This window comes from Triticum dicoccoides, chromosome 3A, assembly GCF_002162155.2.
Source record: "Triticum dicoccoides isolate Atlit2015 ecotype Zavitan chromosome 3A, WEW_v2.0, whole genome shotgun sequence".
NCBI lineage: Eukaryota > Viridiplantae > Streptophyta > Magnoliopsida > Poales > Poaceae > Triticum > Triticum dicoccoides.
Window position 1 is genome coordinate 13,043,246 of NC_041384.1, and position 12,124 is coordinate 13,055,369.

The window sequence follows — 12,124 nt, forward strand, 5'->3', positions numbered from 1 at the left end:
TTGTTGAGACTGATGAATTGTGGGTTTATGATCAAGATTATCTATGAACAATATTTGAATCTTCTCTGAATTCTTTTATGTATGATTGGTTATCTTTGCAAGTCTCTTCGAATTATCAGTTTGGTTTGGCCTACTAGATTGATCTTTCTTGCAATGGGAGAAGTGCTTAGCTTTGGGTTCAATCTTGCGGTGTCCTTTCCCAGTGACAGTAGGGGCAGCAAGGCACGTATTGTATTGTTGCCATCGAGGATAACAAGATGGGGTTTTTATCATATTGCATGAATTTATCCCTCTACATCATGTCATCTTGCTTAAGGCGTTACTCTGTTTTCATGAACTTAATACTCTAGATGCATGCTGGATAGCGGTCGATGAGTGGAGTAATAGTAGTAGATGCAGGCAGGAGTCGGTCTACTTGTCTTGGACGTGATGCCCATATACATGATCATACCTAGATATTCTCATAACTATGCTCAATTCTGTCAATTGCTCAACAGTAATTCGTACACCCACCGTAAAATACTTATGCTCCTGAGAGAAGCCACTAGTGAAACCTATGGCCCCCGGGTCTATCTTCATCATATTAATCTTCCTTTGCTTTTTACTTTGCTTTTATTTTACTTTGCATCTTTATCACAAAAATACCAAAAAAAATATCCTATCATATCTATCAGATCTCACTCTCGTAAGTGACCGTGAAGGGATTGACAACCCCTTATCGCGTTGGTTGCGAGGAGTTATTTGTTTTGTGCAGGTACGAGGGACTCGCGTGTGGCCTCCTACTGGATTGATACCTTGGTTCTCAAAAACTGAGGGAAATACTTTTGCTACTTTGCTGCATCATCCTTTCCTCTTCAAGGAAATCCAACGCAGTGCTCAAGAGGTAGCAAGAATATTTCTTGTGTCGTTGCCGGAGAGGTTCGCGCAAGTCAAGATTTAACTAGCGACAACGAGCCATTTCTGGCGCCGTTGCCGAGGAGTCTACACAATAGTCAACATACCAAGTACCCATCACAACCCTTATCTCCCGCATTACATTATTTGCCATTTGCCTCTCGTTTTCCTCTCCCCCACTTCACCCTTGCCGTTTTATTCGCCCTCTCTCTCTATCCTCCCTCTCTTTCTCTATTTGCCTCTTTTTGTCCGCTTGCTTTTTGTTTACTTGTGTGTTGGATTGCTTGTTTGTCACAATGGCTCTACCTAGATTTGGTGATCTTCACCTTAAAAGGTTATAAGAGATCGAAAGCAATGTCAGGAGTTTTATGATTTTGCAATTTGAGCATAATAATTTCTTCAGAAATGAGCTTAAGGAACAGAAAAGTTTTATGTTTTATGAATAAAGAGCTCGATGATATGTCTAAAGAATTTGATGGTTTAAAATCCCAAATTGCTCATCTTGAGAAATTGACTGCTAAAATTTCGGATAAGCAGGCTACCTTAGTTAATAGGATGGCCGCTAAACCGGATTTTTATGAAAATAAAGATGAAGATCTAAAAGTTATTGATGTATCCCCTATTAAATCTTTGTTTTGCAATATGAATCTTGATAATGATGGGACTGAATATGATCCACCTTTACCTAGAAGGCTTTCCAAAAATTTAGAGTTTTTAGATCTTGATGCTAAATTTGATGAAAGTGGGATTGAAGAAATTAAAACCATAGATGTTGCTAAACCCACTATTTTGGATTCAAGGAATTTAATTATGAAAATTGCTCTTTGATTGATTGTATTTCCTTGTTGCAATTCGTGCTAAATTCTCCTCATGCTTATAGTCAAAATAAAGCGTTTACTAAACATATCGTTGATGCCTTGATGCAATCTTATGAAGAAAGACTTGATTTGGAAGTTTCTATCCCCAGAAAACTTTATGATGAGTGGGAACCAACTATTAAAATTAAGATTAAAGATCATAAGTTCTATGCTTTATGTGATTTTGGTGCTAGTGTTTCCACGATTCCAAAGACTTTGTGTGATTTGTTAGGTTTCCGTGATTTTGATGATTGCTCTTTAAACTTGCACCTTGCGGATTCCACTATTAAGAAACCAATGGGAAGAATCAATGATGTTCTTATTGTCGCAAATAGGAATTATGTGCCCGTAGATTTTATTGTTCTTGACATAGATTGCAATTCTTCATGTCCTATTATCCTTGGTAGAACTTTCCTTAGAACGATTGGTGCAATTATTGATATGAATTCGAAGGAAGGAAATATTAGATTCCAATTTTCGTTAAGGAAAGGCATGGAACACTTTCCTAGAAAGAAAATTAAATTACCTTATGAATCTATTATGAGAACCACTTATGGATTGCCTACCAAAGATGGCAATACCTAGATATATCCTTGCTTTTTATGCCTAGCTAGGGGCGTTAAACGATAGCGCTTGTTGGGAGGCAACCCAATTTTATTTTTATTCCTTGCTTTTTGCTCCTGTTTAGTAATAAATAATTTACCTAGCCTCTGTTTTGGTTGTGTTTTTTGTGCTTAATTAGTGTTTGTGCCAAGTAGAACCGTTGGGAAGACTTGGGGAAAGTCTTGATATCTTGCTGTAAAAAAACAGAAACTTTAGCGCTCACGAGAACTGTTGCCATTTTTATTTGGAAAGTGTTATTTAGTTAATTATTTTTGCAGATGATTAATAGATAAATTCCTCACGTCCAGAAATTTATATTAGAATTTTTGGGGTTCCAGATCTTTCTCTAGTTACAGATTACTACAGACTGTTCTGTTTTTGACAGATTCTGTTTTTCGTGTGTTGTTTGCTTATTTTGATGAATCTATGGCTAGTAAAATAGTTTATAAACCATAGAGAAGTTGTAATACAGTAGGTTTAACACCAATATAAATACAGAATGATTTTATTACAGTACCTTGAATGATCTTTTGTTTTCTTTCGCTAACGGAACTCACGAGATTTTCTACTTTAAGTTTTGTGTTGTGAAGTTTTCAAGTTTTGGGTAAAGATTTGATGGATTATGGAACAAGGAGTGGAAAGAGCATAAGCTTGGGGATGCCCATGGCACCCCCAAGATAATCTAAGGACACCTAAAAGCCAAAGCTTGGGGATGCCCCGGAAGGCATCCCCTCTTTCGTCTACTTCCATCGGTAACTTTACTTGGAGCTATATTTTTATTCACCACATGATATGTGTTTTGCTTGGAGCGTCTTGTATGATTTGAGTTTTTTATTTTTAGTTTACCACAATCATCCTTGCTGTACACACCTTTTGAGAGAGCCATACATGATTTGGAATTTGTTAGAATACTCTATGTGCTTCACTTATATCTTTTGAGTTATATAGTTTTGCTCTAGTACTTCACTTATATCTTTTAGAGCATGGTGGTGGTTTTGTTTTATAGAAACTATTGATCTCTCATGCTTCACTTAGATTATTTTGAGAGTCTTAAATAGCATGGTAATTTGCTTAAATAATCCTATTATGCTAGGTATTCAAGATTAGTAAAAAAAATCTTATGAGTGTTTTGAATACTAAGAGAAGTTTGATGCTTGATGATTGTTTTGAGATATGGAGGTAATAATGTCAAAGTCGTGCTAGTTGAGTAGTTGTGAATTTGAGAAATGCTTGTGTTGAAGTTTGCAAGTCCCGTAGCATGCACGTATGGTAAACGTTATGTAACAAATTTGAAACATGAGGTGTTCTTTGATTGTCCTCCTTATGAGTGGCGGCCGGGGACGAGCGATGGTCTTTTCCTACCAATCTATCCCCCTAGGAGCATGCTTGTAGTGCTTGATTTTTGATGACTTGTAGATTTTTGCAATAAGTATGTGAGTTCTTTATGACTAATGTTGAGTCCATGGATTATACGCACTCTCACCCTTCCATCATTGCTAGCCTCTTCGGTACCATGCATTGCCCTTGCTCACATTGAGAGTTGGTGCAAACTTCGCCGGTGCATCCAAACCCCGTGATATGATACGATCTTTCACACATAAACCTCCTTATATCTTCCTCAAAATAGCCACTATACCTACCTATTATGGCATTTCCATAGCCATTTCGAGATATATTGCCATGCAACCTTCCACCATTCCTTTTATCATGACACATTCATCATTGTCATATTGCTTAGCATGATCATGTAGTTGACATAGTATTTGTGGCAAAGCCACCATTCATAATTCCTTCATACATGTCACTCTTGGTTCATTGCCTATCCCGGTACACCGCCGGAGGCATTCATATAGAGTCATCTTTTGTTCTAGCATCGAGTTGTAATCATTGAGTTGTAAATAAATAGAAGTGTGATGGTCATCATTTTCTAGAGCATTGTCCCAAGTGAGGAATTAAAAAAAGAGAAAAAGAGAGAAGGGACAATGCTACTATCATTTGCCACACTTGTGCTTCAAAGTAGCACCATAATCTTCATGATAGAGAGTCTTTTGTTTTGTCACTTTCATATACTAGTGGGAATTTTTCATTATAGAACTTGGCTTGTATATTCCAAAAATGGGCATCCTCAAGTGCCCTAGGTCTTCGTGAGCAAGCAAGTTGGATGCACACCCACTTAGTTTCTTTTGTTGAGCTTTCATACATTTATATCTCTAGTGCATCCGTTGCATGGAAATCCCTACTCCTTGCATTAACATCAATCGATGGGCATGTCCATAGCCCATTGATTAGCCTCATTGATGTGAGACTTTCTCCTTTTTTGTCTTCTCCATATAACCCACATCATCATATTCTATTCCACCCATAGTGCTATGTCCATGGCTCGCGCTCATATATTGCGTGAAAGTTTATAGGTTTGAGATTACTAAAGTATGAAACAATCGCTTGGCTTGTCGTCGGGGTTGTGCATGATGAGAGCATTCTTGTGTGACGAAAATGGAGCATGACTAAACTATATGATTTTGTAGGGATGAACTTTCTTTGGCCATGTTGTTTTGAGAAGACATAATTGCTTAGTTAGTATGCTTGAGTATTATTATTTTTAGGTCAATATGAACTTTTATCTTGAATCTTTTGGATCTGAATATTCATACCACAATTAAGAAGAATTACATTAAAATTATGCCAAATAGCACTCTGCATCAAAATTATCTTTTTTATCATTTACCTACTCGAGGACGAGCAGGAATTAAGCTTGGGGATGCTTGATACGTCTCCAACATATCTATAATTTTTTATTGCTCCATGCTATATTATCTACTGTTTTGGACATTATTGGGCTTTCTTATTCACTTTTATATTATTTTTGGGACTAACCTATTAACCGGAGGCCCAGCCCAGAATTGATGTTTTTTGCCTATTTCAGAGTTTCGCAGAAAAGGAATATCAAACGGAGTCCGAACGGAACGAAACCTTTGGGAACGTGATTTTCGGAACGAACATGATCCAGGAGACTTGGACCCTACGTCAAGAAATAAAGGAGGAAGCCACGAGGTAGGGGGCGCGCCTAACCCCTCCCCCCCAGGCGCGCCCTCCACCCTCATGGGCCCCCTGTTGCTCCACCGACGTACTCCTTCCTCCTATATATACCTACGTACCCCCAAACGATCAGATACGGAGCCAAAAACCTAATTCCACTGCCGCAACCTTCTGTATCCATCCCATATTGGGGCCTGTTCCGGAGCTCCGCCGAAGGGGGCATCCATCACGGAGGGCTTCTACATCAACACCATAGCCTCTCCGATGAAGTGTGAGTAGTTTACCTCAGACCTTCGGGTCCATAGTTATTAGCTAGATGGCTTCTTCTCTTTTTTTGGATCTCAACACAATGTTCTCCCCCTCTCTTGTGGAGATCTATTCGATGTAATCTTCTTTTTGCGGTGTGTTTGTTGAGATCGATGAATTATGGGTTTATGATCAAGATTATCTATGAACAATATTTAAATCTTCTCTGAATTCTTTTATGTATGATTGGTTATCTTTGCAAGTCTCTTCGAATTATCAATTTGGTTTGGCCTACTAGATTGATCTTTCTTGCAATGGGAGAAGTGCTTAGCTTTGGGTTCAATCTTGCGGTGTCCTTTCCCAGTGACAGTAGGGGCAGCAAGGCATGTATTGTATTGTTGCCATCAAGGATAACAAGATGGGGTTTTTATCATATTGCATGAATTTATCCCTCTACATCATGTCATCTTGCTTAAGGCGTTACTCTATTTTCATGAACTTAATACTCTAGATGCATGCTGGATAGCGGTCGATGAGTGGAGTAATAGTAGTAGATGCAGGCAGGAGTCGGTCTACTTGTCTCGGACGTGATGCCTATATACATGATCATACCTAGATATTCTCATAACTATGCTCAATTCTGTCAATTGCTCAACAGTAATTCGTTCACCCACCGTAAAATACTTATACTCTTGAGAGAAGCCACTAGTGAAACCTATGGCCCCCGGGTCTATCTTCATCATATTAATCTTCCTTTGCTTTTTTACTTTGTTTTTATTTTACTTTGCATCTTTATCACAAAAATACCAAAAATAGTATCCTATCATATATATCAGATCTCACTCTCGTAAGTGACCGTGAAGGGATTGACAACCCCTTATCGCATTGGTTGCGAGGAGTTATTTGTTTTGTGCAGGTACGAGGGACTCGTGCGTGGCCTCCAACTGGATTGATACCTTGGTTCTCAAAAACTGAGGGAAATACTTACGCTACTTTGATGCATCCTTTCCTCTTCAAGGATATCCAACGCAGTGCTGAAGAGGTAGCAGACACTACTTGGAAGGACGCAGAGTTGACAGCCGAGCTGGTGCTACCCGCTGTTCCGACAGCTGGCAAGGAGAAGACCTGGTCAGCCTAACGTGGTAGGAAGGATTTTGTTTTACTGTCAGAGAAAGAGTCGATTTTTGATTCTTGCAAGAGTGTAATGTGTGGTTTAGTTGCGATTAGTTCGGATAGCATGTCAGAGAACTTTTCGTTATCACCAAGTCCTCGTACATTCTAGGAGCAAATTAGGAAGGCGTCATTACTCATTAAAAACATTGGAACACCAGCAGGTAGAAGCGGGGCACAACTGACATAGAGTCTCAAAACCTACAGCTGAGGCCAGAAGTAACATTGGTACATGTGACATAGGATGCGGTAACCAAAAGAACATCGATCTAGCAGCGTTATGCAGTAGAGCTAGGCGAGGCAGGGATCACGCCGAAACTCCAGGGGGCGAGGGGAGATGATCATGGAGAGGCGTCGTCACCAGAGGCAGCATCCTCAGAACCAAGGATGGCATCCAGCTGCTCGTCGTCCGCGCCATAGAGCAGAGCAATGGCAGCAAGGTCCTCGAAAGAAGCAGGAGGGGCGTCGGGCTCGTGGAGGTGTGCCGCCTGGATAGCACAGCCAATGGCCGTGTCGACATCCGTAGTGGAGAGGCGAGCAGCCTTGGCCTTGACGGCTTTAGCAAGCATGGGGGAGTAGGAGGCTTGCTTGCTAGCCAACCGCGCACTCCGCCGCAGCTTGTCCTTGGAGATGGACTGATCGCGCTCTGACTTGCGGCGCGCCTTGCGAATGATGCACTCGTGGGTGTCCAGATCCTGCAGGGGGAGGGCTGCGTCCAAGGCTACATCAGTCAGTGTCAGAGAGGCAGAGGGAAGGGATTAGATTGATCGAGCATGGAGGGGGTAGAGTGGTTACCAGTAGCATGGGAGGACTCGCTCGCGGTGAAAGTGAAGGAAGGAGGCGCAGCAGGTGCGTTTGCAGGAGAGAGGACCGCAGAGAACGCAGAGGCGCTGGACTGAACCAGCGGCCCCGTGGCCAGTGGAGCGGCAGGAAGGTCAGTGCACGGGCGAGGCGGCAGCACGGAACCCACCTGGGCAACCGGGCGTATGACAGGTGGGGCATGCGTGTCGGAAGGGAGTGCATGCACCACATCTAGCGAGTCTGAAGCGGCATGTAGGAGCGGTGCATGCATGCCATCCGAGGCGGCCGAATCGTCATCGAAAATGATGAGAGCCTGGCGCCGAGATCCCTGGAGGGTGAAAGGTGAGGCCAGAGCTGACTGGTTTGTGTCGGATTCAAGAGATGCAATAGGGGCAGGGGGCGACCGGCCTAGTGCCACCGTAGGTGGGATCGGCACGCCGCCTCGCACGTACCACGGAGACGACATGAGCAAGGTGAGCAGGGGAGAGCGGTCGTGGAGAGTCCCGCTGAGAGAGAGGTGCAGAGTCACCGTCAGACGAACCATCACTGAACGGATTAGCACCTTCACGGTGGTGCCAACGGGAGACCTCTACAACTTTGGCCATCTTAATCTCGTTTATGGGTGGGAGCTGAATGAAAATGCCTGGAGGGGCTAGCTTGCCAGATTGGAGGAGAACGAGGGCACGGACCGACGTGTAGTCGATACCATGGAGGCAGAAGTCGTCGTGGCACACACGTCGCCAAGGAAAGTCAGGGCGAAGCGTACGCCATCCTCATGCCATAGCTCATGTGGAAACTCAGAGACTTTGACCTCTGCAAGGTCAGTGTATATGGCAATGGAGCGGTCGACGTGCTCGACCGGCTCTATAGTGATAAGAGTTTCCCTCGTACTCGATTGGGTTGTGGCTGATCACGTCATTGCGTGCAGCCGGTGTGTGGAAGGTGAGGCAGGCGATCCCGATCCAAGAGCCGCCCATGATAAATGTGGGGATTGCCGCAAGTATGCTGGATGGCTCAATGGATGAGGGGAGTGGGGTTGGGGACTGGGGTGCGAAGGTGGACGAAAGCAAAGCGTCATGGGCAGTGAACGAGACAAGGAGGAGCTGCGACTAGTGGCATGTCTCCATAGGGAGGCAGCAGCCCGGCCTCATGGGCCGGACGGGGCAGATCGTCCTCCGTGTCTGTCTCGGAGACGTGAGATGAGGCTCTGGTGTATTGTGAGGCGAGGAAAACGTCGGCGAGCCGATCCCTCAGCTCATGTGTGTCGAAGGAGGGAGAGTGTGTGTGGTTGAAAGCTGATGGGAGTGAGGTAGGCGTGGGTGGAGGTGCAGATGATGGTGGAGGAGAGGGAAGTGGCGAGGGCTCGTGGTGCGGAGCCGACCGGAGTGCCGTGGAGGATGAATGGTGAGGGGACGCAGAGAGCGGGGAAGGGTTCGGAGAGCATGATGGGGATGTCACCGATCATGAGTGTGTGGGACGCGCGAGCTGCCGTCGATGAGGAGCCGGCGGAGTCCATGCTGCGAGTGCAAAAGGCTGGGTTAGGTTGAGAATGGAAAGCGTCGGGGAGGGGAGGGAAGATAGGCCAGATGCCCCTGTACCTGCAGTCACGTCTACGGTGACCGTTCCTCCAACAGCGAGCACAGCGGACTGGGTCACGACAAGATTCGACGAGGTGATTTACAGCTAGGCAGCGGAAGCAGCGCTGCTTTCTTTGTGTTGGTGGACAAGTGTGAGAGCGTCGATGCGGAATGGGGAGGCATCGAGGGGTCATATAGGGGGGAGAGGGTGCGGGTGGCTGTGGTCGAGGGGGGATGAGAGAAGGGCATCTCTGTACGAGCTCGTCGGATTGTGGTTGGACTGCACGAGTGACATATCCGCCGTCAGGACGGCTAGACCCATTACGTGTGACAGAGAGCGAGGGGGCGACGGGCAGGGGCGTGGCGGCCGAGCAGCCGTCGTAGTCTGGGTGGAGGGATTAGGCTTGATCATGAGGTCTAGATGCTGGTCATGGGTAGCGAGAGGGGTCTGTGGCGACGGGCAGGCGTGCGGACTCGTTGCTTTGTCAGTTCCCAACGTGAGATTCGCTGCAGATACGTTCATCGGGGGCGCACGCAGGGTGACAGGGGGCGGCGCAGCCGTTCCCGGATTAGACGCGGGGCGGACAAGCGGTTCGTCCAAAATTGGCACGGACAGAGAGACAGAGAGGGGGTTCTGGGGGCTCGTGCCAGCTCCATCCGCATGCGCCGAACCAGATGCAGCGTACGGGTCTTTTGATAGATTTGGTGGGGCAGGGGGCGCCGCACCGCCATCATGATGCATGGGGTGGGTCAGCGTTGCATGCGTAGCAGGGCGGACATGCTGCAATCATGCGACTGCGTTGGGCTGCAGAGTCGTGCGGGTCTGAAGATGCTGATGCTCAAAGGGGCCAAGAATGGAGTCTGATCTAGGGGGCAAGGTAGGGTAAGAAAACTTGGTGTAATGATGGAAAAACCGACTGCAGTGAGCAACGGCTTGTTCGAGCTGGTCAAAGAGGAAGATCCGAAACCCTTCAAAACCTATGGACCCAAGATTGAGGATTTGAATTTTAATTGATCGGGAGAAGACGACAGACTTATACACATGCTCATGAACTTTGACTGCTAGAAAATCTTGTTTGACCAAAAAGTAGTGGTTTAGGGCAGATTCTACTACTAGTTCATTAGGTCTAACCGTAATTGGTAGGAAGGTAACCCAAAACAAATGTGTGTGCTTAGTGTAATTTGCATGTGGTGTAAGCTGGCAGGAGCGGATAACATTAAGCATACGGTAGAAAAAACTTATACCAGGCCGTTGACGACGCTCCTTAGAAAGAACAATAGTTGTGGACGCAGGTGGCAGCAGAGCAGGATCGACTTCCGGCGGCGAGGAGGACGTAGGCCCGTAAGACGACGGCGAGGCCGACTCCGATGGTGAGCATGCATCACTCCCCGTAGGCGCAGGCCAAGGGAAGCAGAGCAGAATGCCCAGCTTGCGGAAATCACCCATAGAGGCGATGAGCGCGACAACGTCAGGCGAAGCCACAGTGAAGGAGAAGCAGGAGTCTCCGTCGTCCGTGACGTTGAATTGGTGGTGGATGCCACCGAAAAGACAAGCGAGGATGAGACCCATCGTGGCGGCATCAAGGGTGAAAGGGAACTGTATGACGCGCGCATACATGCGGCATCCATGCGACTGATTTGGTGGACGCTGGGAGACAAGCGAGTGACATTGTGCCCATGCTACGCTTTCAAAGTGGAGTCCCAGATCCTCTAGAATTTGAAGCAGTTGAGCCAGCGGCATGCATGTGGCAGTGTGGGGGCGGAGAAGGAAGGATCGGAGGCAGGGTTCTCACAAAAGAGAAGGAGTATGCGCGGAAGCGGAGTGTGGTTTGGGCGAGGATGATCTTGGCTATACGCGCAGAAGCAACATGGAAACAATAAACGAGGGGAGAGCATTGAGCAACGAAGAAATCAGTAGCAGCACCGCCAAGAATGGCCTGAAGCAGGGCGGCGACGATAGTGGCATCAAGGGGGCGGTTGGAGTAGTGGAAGACGATGTAGAGCGGTGAAGCGAGGTGGATGGCTGGGGTGGTGATGTCGAGGCGGAGATAGTATGAAGCATCATCCTCGAACTCCAAGCCCATGGCATTGCCACAGCCCAAGAAGCAGCGGAGTGCAACCTGCCCGGCTTTCACATAAGGCGGGTCGAAGAATGGCGAAGGTGGAGGAGCTATTGTGGGGAGGAGCTCGTCTAGAGGACTGATGGCTAGCGTTGGCTCCGCCGAGAAGGCGTCCGGGGTTTTTTGGGAGGCTGGTGATTGGCCCTCCTCCGGCGAGGTGGAGGAGGGGGGAGCGGGAGCGGGAGCCATCCGAATTTCACCGCTAGAACAGTTGTGTGGATTTCTGCTAGGGGGGCAGTTGCTTAGAGTTTGCTAGAACAATTGCTATATGCAGACGTATATAGTTGCATACACACACAAGATGAGTTGGACTTGCACACATTTTCTTGATTTTCTCATTTTACACAAACCAACCAATAGGAAACACACATGAGTTGCTTGTTGAATGCACTCAAATTGCACGAAAACACCCCAAAAATTGCTTTTTTTAGGTGATACTCAAGTGCATAACGATCGAAAATTTATTGTCCTTGTTTCGCCTCCAATAGCCCCATCGATGGTGAGCTTAGACTTTTCCATATGTAAAAGGTGCATCATGTTGTGTGTAGTTTTTTTTACACAAACCAACCTAATAGGCGGTCCTACTGGGAAAAAAGAAGTTGCTTTTCTATAGCACTAAAGTTGCCTCCGTCGTATCCAAAGTTGCCTCGAAAAAATTCGACGAAACCTATCTATATGAGATTTAGTTTCGAAGAACTCGTCGCGAGAAAGCCAGCTGTGAAAAGAAAATTGAATTTCGACACTTAAATCAGAAGTTACAGTTTTTTAAACTTTTTGGATCCCCAAATAAATGCACGCGAGGACATAATTTCTTTTTTAG

The 12,124-nt window shown here is 45.9% G+C and overlaps 1 pseudogene; it reads right to left on the bottom strand.

Moving 5' to 3' along the window:
* Nucleotides 1-8,862: 8,862 nt before the first annotated feature.
* Nucleotides 8,863-11,493, bottom strand: LOC119271722 (annotated as a pseudogene).
* Between the last annotated feature and the right edge of the window lie 631 nt (nt 11,494-12,124).